The sequence below is a fragment of the Gossypium hirsutum genome, chromosome A10 (assembly GCF_007990345.1).
Source record: "Gossypium hirsutum isolate 1008001.06 chromosome A10, Gossypium_hirsutum_v2.1, whole genome shotgun sequence".
NCBI lineage: Eukaryota > Viridiplantae > Streptophyta > Magnoliopsida > Malvales > Malvaceae > Gossypium > Gossypium hirsutum.
The window spans coordinates 61,762,382-61,774,900 of record NC_053433.1 but is presented as its reverse complement, the minus strand read 5'-3'; the positions used below and the strand labels follow the sequence as shown (position 1 = coordinate 61,774,900).

The 12,519-nt window shown below is 35.7% G+C and overlaps 1 non-coding gene across 1 annotated transcript; it reads right to left on the bottom strand.

The window, feature by feature from the left end:
• Window positions 1-11,567: 11,567 nt before the first annotated feature.
• Window positions 11,568-11,674, bottom strand: LOC121208917 (small nucleolar RNA R71). Its single transcript, XR_005904038.1, has one exon. It is a non-coding gene; the product is annotated as a small nucleolar RNA R71 (small nucleolar RNA).
• Window positions 11,675-12,519: the final 845 nt, after the last annotated feature.

Sequence of the window (12,519 nt, the reverse complement as noted above, 5' to 3'; positions counted from 1 at the left end):
ATCTATAAAACAAAGTAACAAAACACATAAAGTAAGCTAACTTAGCTTAGTAAGCTTTAAGCACAATAAACAATTCAATGAATAATCAAAACATTCAACTAACTGAATTATATTAATAATATTACACATTAACACATTAAGATACCTTGGCCGAATGTTCAAAATCAAATATACGTCACCACATATATATTTCCTAAATAGTCGATTATACAAGAACAAATATATTATCACATTGGCACTTACATTTATGGCCGAATACACAAAATTCTTTATGAACTCACATGTGGCCGAATATATAAAAGTTAAATAAAACATCATATGTAACTTATAATTCAAATTCAATAGAACATCACATATAGCCGAATATACACATTCAAGATAACTTCGCATATGACCGAATACACAAATTCAATATAAACTCACATGTAATCGAATATTCAAGATCAATATAAGCTTACATATACTTACCTATGTGGTTGAACATATACAATGTTATTCAACTCAATTTCACCTGTTCAATATCCATAGTAACTTGAACCCTTATAATCATAGACTTGAAAACAAATCACCGATATAGAACCTGCTAGGCATAAGCCTGAATTGCACACCAACACAAAGCCTGCTAGACCCAAGGTCTGATATTTATTCACCGAAAATAAGCCTGCTAGGCACGAAGCCCGATCAATGTCACCAGCACAAAGCTTGCTAGGCTTAAAGCCCGAATATCCAAATTATAGAATCATTCCACAACATTTCTGTAATATCCCGAATTAGGGCCTAATCGGAATAGTAGTTTTGTGACCAAAAATATGACGTAGAAAAATTTATTTTATCATCATTTTAAGGTCTATGGCATGATTTCATGATTGTTTGAAATTTTTGTTTAGAAATTTTATCGATAGAGGGTCCAATTTGATATTTAGGACTAAATTGCAAAAGTTGTAAAATGTGTGTTCTAGTTCACAAAGGTATTAAGTACTTGTGTGTAATGGGTTTTTAAAGTGGAGGTCCTTGGATAGTAATTAGACCATTATACTAATTTGGACAAAAATACCTAAAGGAAGATAAAACACCATAGTTTTTAATTAAGGGCATTTTGGTCATTTAGTTATTAAAATGAATTAAAAACAAAATTAAAAGCCAATTTTTGTCCTTCTTCTTCATTAGGCCGAAATGTCAAGGGTTCTCCATATCTAGGGTTTGTTTCAAGCTTTCAAGCTCCATAGTAAGTGATTCCAAGCCCCATTTTTAATGTTCTTTACGTTTTTGGAATCCCGGTAGCTCGACTTAGCTTATGCTAGCAATAATTCAATCTAGGGTTCATATTTGGAAAAATATCCATAGGTGAAATTTGTGTATTTTGGTGTTTTATGATAGAATATGAGGTTTTAAATTATGTTAGATAACTTGTGCTACTCAGTTTTAAGTGAAAACGAGTAAAAGGGCTTAATCGGTAAAAATACCTAATAGTCATAAGTACATGTTAGAGTGTGAATTTGATGTTGCTATAGAAGGGAAAAATGATCAGCATGTCATAAAACATAAGAAAATAGGATGAGGTTTAATTTACGAGCCTTGGGGCAAAAATGCAAATATGTGAAAGTTTAGGGGCAAAATGGTAATTTTGCCAAAGTTTGTATTAGGGGCTGTTTTGATGAATGTATGTATTAAATAAAATTAATTTGGTATTATAGATCAAGAGAAACAAGATTCAAGTCGTGATCGAGGGAAAAACAAAGTTTACGAGGAATAGTTTCGATTGCTAATATTTTGTATCGAGGTAAGTTCATGTGTAAATAAGGTAACATAATTTTTATTTTAAGTGATTTAAAGTTATTTATATGACATGATACTTATTATCATGAAATATGATGTTTTGTAAATTATTATTTGGTGATATGCAAATTATGTGAACAACTTGATAAGTATGAGATGTTAGCAAGTATCGATTTCTATATTCCGAAGAAGGCGATCGAAATGTAAAATTCAGAAGAATCCCGTTTGAACCTTGGGAATAGATTAGGGTACAAGTGACATGTCACTAGGATGGTTGAGTTCCGAACTCGTTGAGTTGAGTCCGAGTTCGTGAGATGTAACTAGCCATCCGAGCTCGTTGAGTTGAGTCCGAGTTCATTTATGGGCGGGTTACATGGTAGCTTGGCTACATAAATTCAAAAGCTATTGAGCTTGTTCCGTTATGAGTATAGCACTTACGTGCACACTATCCGCGTATCCGAAATTATATTCCTACGTGTTCAACGGGAGAATCCTAAGAGAATATTGAGGATGCTTAAAACGAAAGTGATTCGATGATGAATGTGTTGAAGAAGTGAAAATGGATAGGTATGAGTTTAATTCTTGGTTGAGAACTTGGTAAGACAAAATTGTGGTAAGATAGTAAGTATTCTTATGTTATGAGTGTTTTAATGATGTTTATGTTGGATTGCATAATCATGTTACTTATTATTTACATGTGAACTTACTAAGCATTTATGCTTACACCCTCCTTTTCCTTCATTGTAGTTTTGACAAGCCGGCTTGAGAATTGGGATAGGTCGAAGGCTCGTTCACACTATCCAAAGACCTAAATTGGTAAAATGGCTTGTATATTTTGAATGTGGCATGTATAGCACTATACTCACTTTGTGTAAATGATCACATGATATGGTTATGGTTTAGTAAGAAAAGGGTTTGTAAATGGTTAGCTATTGGAATGGCTAATCAAGTTTATATATGATAACATGTATGCTTTATGTCTTAACTAAACCATGAAAATCCTTGGAAAGGTAAAAGTGGCCATAAAATAGAATATTGCTGCAGCAATGACGTGAATTTGAAAAATCACTAAAAATAGTAAGAAATGGAATTAAATGATGAATAAGTAATGAACTCAAAGCTTGATTAGTTTATTTTCATATGGATGAAACAAAACAGGTAAATGAGTTATATTTTATGAGATATTTAAGTTTTGGTGGAACAGGGTCAGAGTGGTCTCTGAATCCCCTATTTTGAATTTGAAAATCTACCAAACATTATACAAAAATAATTAGAATTCATTCTTTATATTTAAAAATTCCCTATTGAGTCTAGTTTTATGAGAAAGAAACGGCATAATCATTGAAACTCTGTACAGGGAGATATCTAATTCGTAATACACAGGGGTCAGAGTAGTCGAACCCTGAAACAGGCGATAATTTAACTAATAAACTATACTAATTGCCTCAACTAAATGTAACACCCCGAACCCGAAACCGACACCGGAGTCGAACGCGAGGTGTTAACTGACTTTAACCCCTTATAAAATTTATTTTCCAGACACTGACCAATCTGTGTACTAGTCGTTTTAAAAATCATATCTTGAGTTTTGTAACTCGAAAATCAGTTTCGTAATTTTCCCAGAAACTAGACTCATGTTCCCATCCATTTATTTTTTTCTATAATTTTTGGTCGGGCCAATTAGTACAGTTTATTAGTCAAAGTCTCCCATGTTGCAGGGGTCGACTACACTGACCTTTGCCCATTACGACTTGGATATCTCCCTGCACGGGGCTTCAATACTGATGCCGTTTGTTTCTATGAAAACTAGACTCAGAGAGGAATCTATACATATATGGTATGACCCCTAATTATCTCTGGTTAATTTATAATGAATTTCCAAAGTCGGAGCAGGGAATCCAGAAACCGTTCTGGCCCTGTCCCACAAAAATCTGATTATCTCTTAACATACTGCCCATATGATCTTTTCGTTACTTCCTCATGAAAACAGACTCATCGAGCTTCGATTACATAATTTATTCATCAATTAATTCCACTCCTACTATTTTTAGTGATTTTTCAATCTCATGACACTGCTGCTGCCAGCATCTGTTACGAAAGTAACTAGGTCCATTTCATGCCTACCCTTGATCCAACTCAATCGAACATTCGTGCCATTTTCGCATGGCTTAAGGTTTACATGCCAAAGTTCAAACACAACGTAATAGCTTATACATGCCAAAATGTTCTTCTAAGCCAACTAAGAAGAAAGTACCAAAACTTGCTATCCGGTGTGATGACTTCGATGACGGCCTGACCCCGCAAAAATAGATGAGTCCAAGCAACCTATAATGGGTGACAAGGAAACACCGAGTGAGTTTATAACTCAGTAAGTCATAAGCTATGCACTCCCATCCATCAATAACATTATCACAAGAGAAAACAAAATGGAACGAGGCTAATTACTCCATCCATTTCGAACCATACCATAGTTCCTCCAACCTATCGATTCAATTTCATATCAATTCATGCATTCACATTCCATATACTCATCAATAGGACATTGAAGCATTTTCATAAATCAATTTATTTTCGTTACAATCAAACGACTAAACGGCCTTTCACCCATCCTACGATAAATTTTATGTACGTGACTTCAAGTATAGTTGTCACATAGGTTCAAACTTACCGAGCTCAACACCAAGTATAAGCATAGCACCTATTAGCCATGTACTCAAGACACTTACCCGATCCGCTGTCCGCAATCGACTCAATAGTGTCGCACACATAGTGTCCATAATGATTCACGAATGTATATTGAGTCCGCACACTCAGTGCTATATAATCAACTCGCACACTTAGTGCTACGTAATCAAATCGCACACTTAGTGCTACATAGTCAAACTCGCACACTTAGTGCCGCATGGTCAATTCGCACACTTAGTGCATCATATTCATTTCGCACACTTAGTGCAACATAGTCAAATCGCACACTTAGTGCTGTACAATTTAATCCCGCGCACTTAGCGCCAATCTCATGGTCATAAATGGTTATACCCGCACGTTTAGTGCCGAGATCAACAACTCAGTACATCTTACCTCTTTTCTTTTCATTCAACAATTTCATCATCACATACGTACATGCATATATATATATATATGTATATTTATTCATTCCATTCAGCATCAATACATAAACATTATGACCATTTGAAATAATACCAACTACATGCTTAATGACTTACCTCGTGTTGGGTAAGACGGTTCCAACTCGGCTACTCGATGACCTTTTCTTTGCCTTTGCTCGATTCACCTCCTTTAACTCCTTGAGCTTAATCAATAATTTAACTAGTTTAACCACCTTGCCAAATATTTACAATCCAATTTCACATGTATATGTATGTTAGTATATTCGGCTAATAACCTCATGCAACTACCATATCATCAAAATCTAATCACCCATGCACATGCATTAGGTAAGTTACCTTTGCTAATTTTAAACCCAACATCACACAAGCTCTCAAGGGATGGCCGAATGCTTCTTTTGTTACCCAACTAATCATTCAACAATTTCATCCCCTTTGCCACCCTTTTATGCCTAATTATTTAAATCAAGATAAGATCATCAACATGCCTAACCATAGCCGAATGTGCAACATTAATCTATCACCTCTATCTCTTAAATACTATCAAGTTCATTTACTTCTAATTTCTTAAGTTCCACATCTTAATGCCCATTATACATAATCAAATTTAACATCATCTATATATTTACTCATATGGCCGAATATACATACCCCCATATAATATCATTTTCATTCCATTTAACACTTAATTTCCACCACATAATCACTTGGCCGATTTTGCTAGCATACAAGCCTATGACCGAATGTCCTTGACCTCTAGTCACCTAGATTTTTATTCTTTAAGCCTCATCCAACTCATATTTTTCATTGACAGCCTCCTTAACTTCAATTTATTCACATCTTTAATCATGCTACATTCGACCATTATTTAACAATAATTCATGCATCCTTTTTATTAAACACTCAAAATCAACCATCTTCATACCTCATCACCAAAGACATCAAAATACCAACCAAGAATGTAACATTCATGGCCGAATATCATCTCCATCAATTAACAAAATTTGAACCATGGCTAGGTAGATTTTCACTTACAACTTAAAATATACATGAATCTCAAAGAATAATATCAAACATACCTTAGTCTAGCAAACCACCATAGCCGATTTTCTCAAGCTTTTTCCCCTTCCTTTCTTTCCTCTATTCGGCCAAGGATGTTCAAGAATGAACACTTTTTTTTTCTTTCTTCAATTCACGGCAACAAGGGGGCGAGACCATGTTATTTTTTTTTCCATCACCCTTCCTTTCATTATTTAATTATCATGCTTATTATTTTATTTTCCTTACCATACATCACTAACACAACATGTTGGTGACATGTTTCCACCCATAGCATGGCCGGCCACTACATATTAGGGAGGGGGAATTTGACATGCAAGTCCCCTTTTTCTTCCACATGCACTAATAGGTCCTCATGCATTGACCTATCACATTTTAAAATTTTCTCATATAAGTCCTATTGACTAAATTCACATGCAATCGACTAAATCGAAGCTTGAAATTTTCACACATTCATGATTACATATTCTAGACAATAAACATCACATTCAAACCTTTCGGTGACTCGGTTTAGCGGTCCCGAAACCACTTCCCGACTAGGGTTAATTTTGGGCTGTCACACTAAAAATTTTAAAAAAATATTTAGTGGATAGATATATAAGTCTAGTTTCAAGAAAAATTCACGGATCTTAATTTTGAGCTTTGGAACTTGAGATATGAATTTTTAAGCGACTGTGATGAAGTTAGCCAGCTTGTTTGGAAATTCTAAAATAAATTGTTTAAGCTGTTTAATTAATGAATTAAGTTTAGTAACACCTCATACTCGACTTCGGCGACGGTCTCAGGCATGAGGGCGTTACAATTTCACATATCGAATAGTTCAATATTCCATGTAACACATACACACTTTCAGGGTTTTCAAATCAATCGAATAAAACTCAATTACATTAAATCATTTATATATATATCACATTCGACTGACATAATAATAGAGTATAAAGTTTGAATCATCATAGTAAAACATTCTATGTTCAAAATAAACCATGTTTAATTGCTTAAAGACTTACCTCGGGTATCGAAGAACGTTACAAATCGACTATTCGACTATTTTTGTTTTTCCCCGATCTAAGTCCGATTTCCTTTGTTCTTGGTCTTGATTTAGCTTGAGAAGTAGCTAAATGCCTAACTCTTTTCTTTTCTTTTTATTTTACTAGTTTCAGTCATGCAAAGATAAAAGAACCTTTTAATCTTTTTATGTTTTGTAATATAATAACCTTTTAATTCAATTACAAATTTAACCTTTATTAATTAATATAAAATCATCATATTACATGGTCACTACCGTCCATCTAATTAAACATGGTCAAAGTACCACTTAAATACTTCAACTTACAAAGCCATCAACAATTTGGCCCTTATGCTTTTAACTATCAAGTTTTCATTTTATGCGATTAAGCCTTTTTATTTAATTAAGCACACAAACAATCAAATTTTTGTATGAAATTTTCACACATGCAAATTCACATATAATAAACACAAAAAAATAATATTTAAATATTTTTATGACTCAAATTCAAGGTCCCAAAACCACCGTTCCGATTAGAGTCTAAATCGGACTATTAAAGATTTGTGCGGTTAGTAAATATCCTCGAGATTATGTTTTGACTGAAGAGATATTGTTCAAGCGATTTGTTGACGGGCTGAACGAAGATATTAAACTTCTAGTTAGAATATTGGATTTAAAGGAATTCGTTGTATTAGTTGAGCGTGCTTGTAAAGCTGAAGAATTGGGCAAAGAAAAGAGAAAGGCTAATTCTGAAGCTAGAGATTCGAGAAAGAGATCGATGAATAAACCCTATCAATCTTCATCAAAGAAATTCTGAGATTCATATAGTTGATCAAATGCGTCAGTGGAGTACTCTAATAGAAATCGTGGGAAGCAATTTATGGGTTCAAAAACTCCAGCTGTATCAATGGCAAGTGTGGCTAATGCTAGACCGAATAAACCTGAATGTGGACGATGTGGAGAACGACATTTTGGAGAGTGTAGACTGAATGATAAAGCCTGTTTTAGATGCGGTTCGCATGAACACTTCATTCAAGATTGTCCTAAGTTAGAAGAGAAAAATAAATCTCAAAGTGCAAGACAAAGCAACACGACTACAAGGGGAAGACCATTCCGTAATGCTGGAAATGTGAGTGGTGGTAGAGGTGCAACACGAGATGCTGTTGAGAGATCAAAGGTTAGAGCACCTGCCAGAACTTATGTTATTCACGCTCACGAAGAAGTGTCTTCTCCAGATGTTATTATCGCTACATCCTCACTTTATGACACTGATGTAATTGCATTGATAGATCCCGGATCAACTCATTCATATATATGTGTGAACTTAGTGTCTAGTAAGAATTACTTATTGATTCTATTGAGTTTGTTATAAAAGTGTCGAATCCCTTATGTAATTATGTCCTGGTTGACAAAGTTTGTAAGAATTGTCTGTTAATGACTCTGGGTTACTGTTTTATGGCTGATTTGATGTCGTTTCTGTTTGACAAGTTTGATGTTATTTTGGGTATGGACTGGTTGACGTTGCATGATGCAGTAGTAAATTGTAGATGAAAGATAATTGAGCCAAAATTTCAGAATAATGAAACTCTCTGAATCAAATCAAATGATTTGAAGGATTTACCAATTGTAATCTCGTTGATGTTAGCTTTGAAATATGTGAAAAAGGGATGCAATGTATATCTTGCATATGTACTTGATACAAAAGTGCCAGAAACAAAGATTGAATCAGTACTAGTTGTTTGCGAGTATCTATCTGTGTTTCCAAAAGAGTTACTGAGTTTTCCACCGATCAGAGAGGTTGAATTTGCTATTGATTTAGTACTGGAAACTTCACCAATATCGATAGCTCCATACAGAATGGCTCTGACAGAGTTAAAAGAGTTGAAAGCTCAGTTTCAAGAATTAACTAATAGAGTATTTGCAATATCGAGTTTCTCACCCTGGGGTGCAACAATGTTGTTTGTAAAGAAAAAGGATGGTTCTATGAGAATGTGTATAGACTATCGACAACTCAACAAAGTGACAATCAAGAATAAATATCCTCTACCAAGAATTGATGATTTATTTGATCAGTTAAAAGGTGCAACAATGTTTTCACAGATTTATTTGAGATCTGGTTATTATCAGTTGAGAGCTAAAGACTCAGATGTGCCAAGGATAGTGTTCAAAATGAGGTACGGACATTATGAATTCCTTGTTATGCATTTTGGATTGACTAATGCCCCTGCCATTTTTATGGATTTAATGAATCAGATTTTTAGATTGTATTTAGACAGATTCATGGTTGTATTTATTGATGATATTCTGATTTATTCTCGAGGTGAATCCAAGCATGCCGAGCATTTGAAAATAGTGTTACAGACCTTGAGAGATAAGCAACTATTTGCTAAGTTCAATAAATGTGAGTTTTAGCTTCAAGAGGTTGGATTTTTGGCGCATATCATTTCAACTGAAGGTATTAGAGTTGACCTGAGCAAGATTTTTACAATTACAGATTGGAAACCTCCGAGAAATGTATCTAAATTCTGAATTTTTTTAGGACAAGATGGCTATTATCGACATTTTGTGAAAGGATTTTCTATGATTGCTGATAAACCGTAATTTATACATATTTTTATCCCATGCTTAGCATATTTTTGGATGATTTATCCTATGATTTGGTGAATTCGATGCTCCTAATCCTTTAATTTCATGTTTTATACCTAAGTGAGCATAAGAGAATAAAAAGAGCGAGAAAAAGGCCAAAAATAGAGAAAATGGATTAACATGTGAAATCAACACGGCCTGGACCTTTGTACATGGGCAGACCACACGCTCGTGTCCTTTTAGTAGAATCGAGCACGACTTACAAGGGTAGACCACACGCTCATGTCTATTTAACAGCCTTGAACACGAATTGAAGAAATCGAACACGGGCGTGTCACACGGGCGTGTCCCTGTCGAGCCCAAGTCTAGTTCTATTTAGAAAAGGCCACTCTTGAAGGCTTTTAGGCATTCTAAAGCCTATTTAAACACCTGGGGAGGGACTTAGAAGGGACACAAAGTAGGAGGCAAGGAATTACTCGAAGAAAGCCGATTAATCCATCTCAGAAGTAGGATTCACCTTCAAGACTAAAGATCTCCCTTCAATTCCCTTCAAGAGTTCTTGGGTTTTCTTTATGTTTTGTTATCATTATTCTTTTGAGATGTTTTCTTTCATAAATATGAACTAAACCCCCTAAATACCTAAAGGGAATGAAACCTAAGACGGATCTTGTTATTATTATCTAAATTGTATGATAAATATTTGACTTGTTCTTAATTATAAATTATTCTTGTTTTAATATTCCAGGATATTGATTCAAGTACTGATGTGCTTATTCAGAGGAGCAAATTTCCCTGTCTAAGAGTAGATCTAACATAATTAAGCAGAGTTGATTGCAAGCCTAGAGATAGGGTGACAAGGTTTTGCCGAATTAGGGTGAAACCTAATAAGGGAATCCATAGATCGAGTTAATGCAACACTAGGGAGTTAATTAGAAAGAGATTTCAATTAATCAACCTAGGGTTAGACATTGTTAGTCTCGAAAGAGATAATAATATAAAGTAGGGATTTCTATGGATCAAGTCAAATGAATAAATCGTCTGATTTAGAGTCAAATAACAAGTGAAGTCTAGGTGGATTTTTCCTTGGGCATTGTCTGCATCAATCAATTTTCCCAACAGTTATTTCCCCAGTTTACTTCCTGTGCATTCTTAGTTTAGTAATTAGTTTAGATAAAACAAACCCCTTTTATTTTTAGGCTAGATAATAAAAAGAAAGTTAATACTAGTACTTTTAGTTCCTTTAGGTTCAACATCCCGGTCTTGCCATAAGCTATACTACTGTTCGGTAAGGTGCGCTTGCCTTTGTCGTGATAATAGTTAGTTTTCAAGAACAGACATTCATAAATTATAAAACCTATTGCACATATCACATCATACGATCAAGTTTTTGGCACCATTGTCGGGGAACTAAGATATTAAGAACACTCGATTTTTATTACTTTAGCCATTTTATTTTTATTTCAATTTCAATTTTTGTTTTCTTTTCTAATTTTTCGTTTATTCGCTTTTGGCGGGTTTTTATAGTGCATGACTAGAAGAAACCTGTCGGGACCATTACTTTTTTATAGTGAGATCTATCACACAGCTCGCAGAAACAGAAGAGAAATAAGGCAAAGCCTAAGATACACAGAAGAAGAGCAAGAGGACGACATTCACACCACAACCGAGGAGATGGCTAAAAATCAAGAAAACCTGCTACCTCCTGTGGTTGCTGTGATCCAGTAAATCAGAATCTTGCTTCACGCACTATGTATGATTATGCTAAACCTACTTTAATGGGAACTGAGTCAAGTATAGTTAGGCCTGTTGTTGCTGCAAATAATTTTGAACTAAAACCTAACACAATTTAAGATCAATGGCATTTCTGATGAAGCCATTCACCTTCAGTTGTTTCCCTTTTCATTGAGGAACAAAGCTAAATAGTGGTTGAACTCGTTACCACGAGAGTCAATCACTAATTGGGATCAAATGACCGAAAAATTTTACTTAAATATTTCCTGCCGACTAAAACGGCTAAGTTGAGGAATGATATCTCTTCTTTTGTGCAGATGGATCTAGAGACACTCTATGATGCATAGGAGAGATACAAGGACCTATTGAGAAGATGCCCTCACCATGGGTTACCTTTATGGTTACAAGTTCAAACATTTTACAACAGCGTAAACCTGTCTCAACGTTCGATGATCCCGAAATGGTCCAGTTCCATCTCAGCGGTTTAGTCCACCAGTTGAGTGTACCCGAATTCGGCGTCACCTTGGGGCTCTATACGGAAGATTTCACGGACAATGATGATTTTAACACCCTCCATCGCCACATCCACTTGTCTCCCTCCAACTGCTGGAAGGCCCTCGTTCCTACTTCGGTCACCTATGACCCCAGCCGCTTTAAGGCATCGGCCCTCGCCCCATCCCTGAGGTACTTACACACCATCTTGGCCCATACTCGGATAGGGCGGCGAGAGAGCATCGGCATCATCAACACTCACGACGCCTACTTTTTATAGAGTATGGCAAACGGACACGTCTTTGGCCTTGCCAATTTCATTACCCTCGCCATTCGCCATCAGACAGAGCGGCACAGAAAGTAAGTCATATCCATCGGCCCTTATGTGACTCAATTGGTACGGTACTTCGGTCTCCTTAACACAGCGGCGCAATCATCCTCCCTCACTCTCATCGGTCAGATGTCCCCACAGAGCATCTCCAGTATGCTACATATGAGGATGATCGAGAAACAACATGGAACCTACCCTCCTCAGTACCGCCTCATCCAGTCCGCCGAGGAGGAGGGCCCAGAGGACATTACTGATGATGTCCCTCCATAGCACGAGGACCCACCATCTCAGCCACCGCCCATTCATCACCCAGTTCATGCGACTGCTTCATACTCTGACATCTCTGAGCGCCTTACTTGATTTAAGCAGCAGTGTTTTTAGCGCTTTGATCACATTGATGCTATTCTACATCA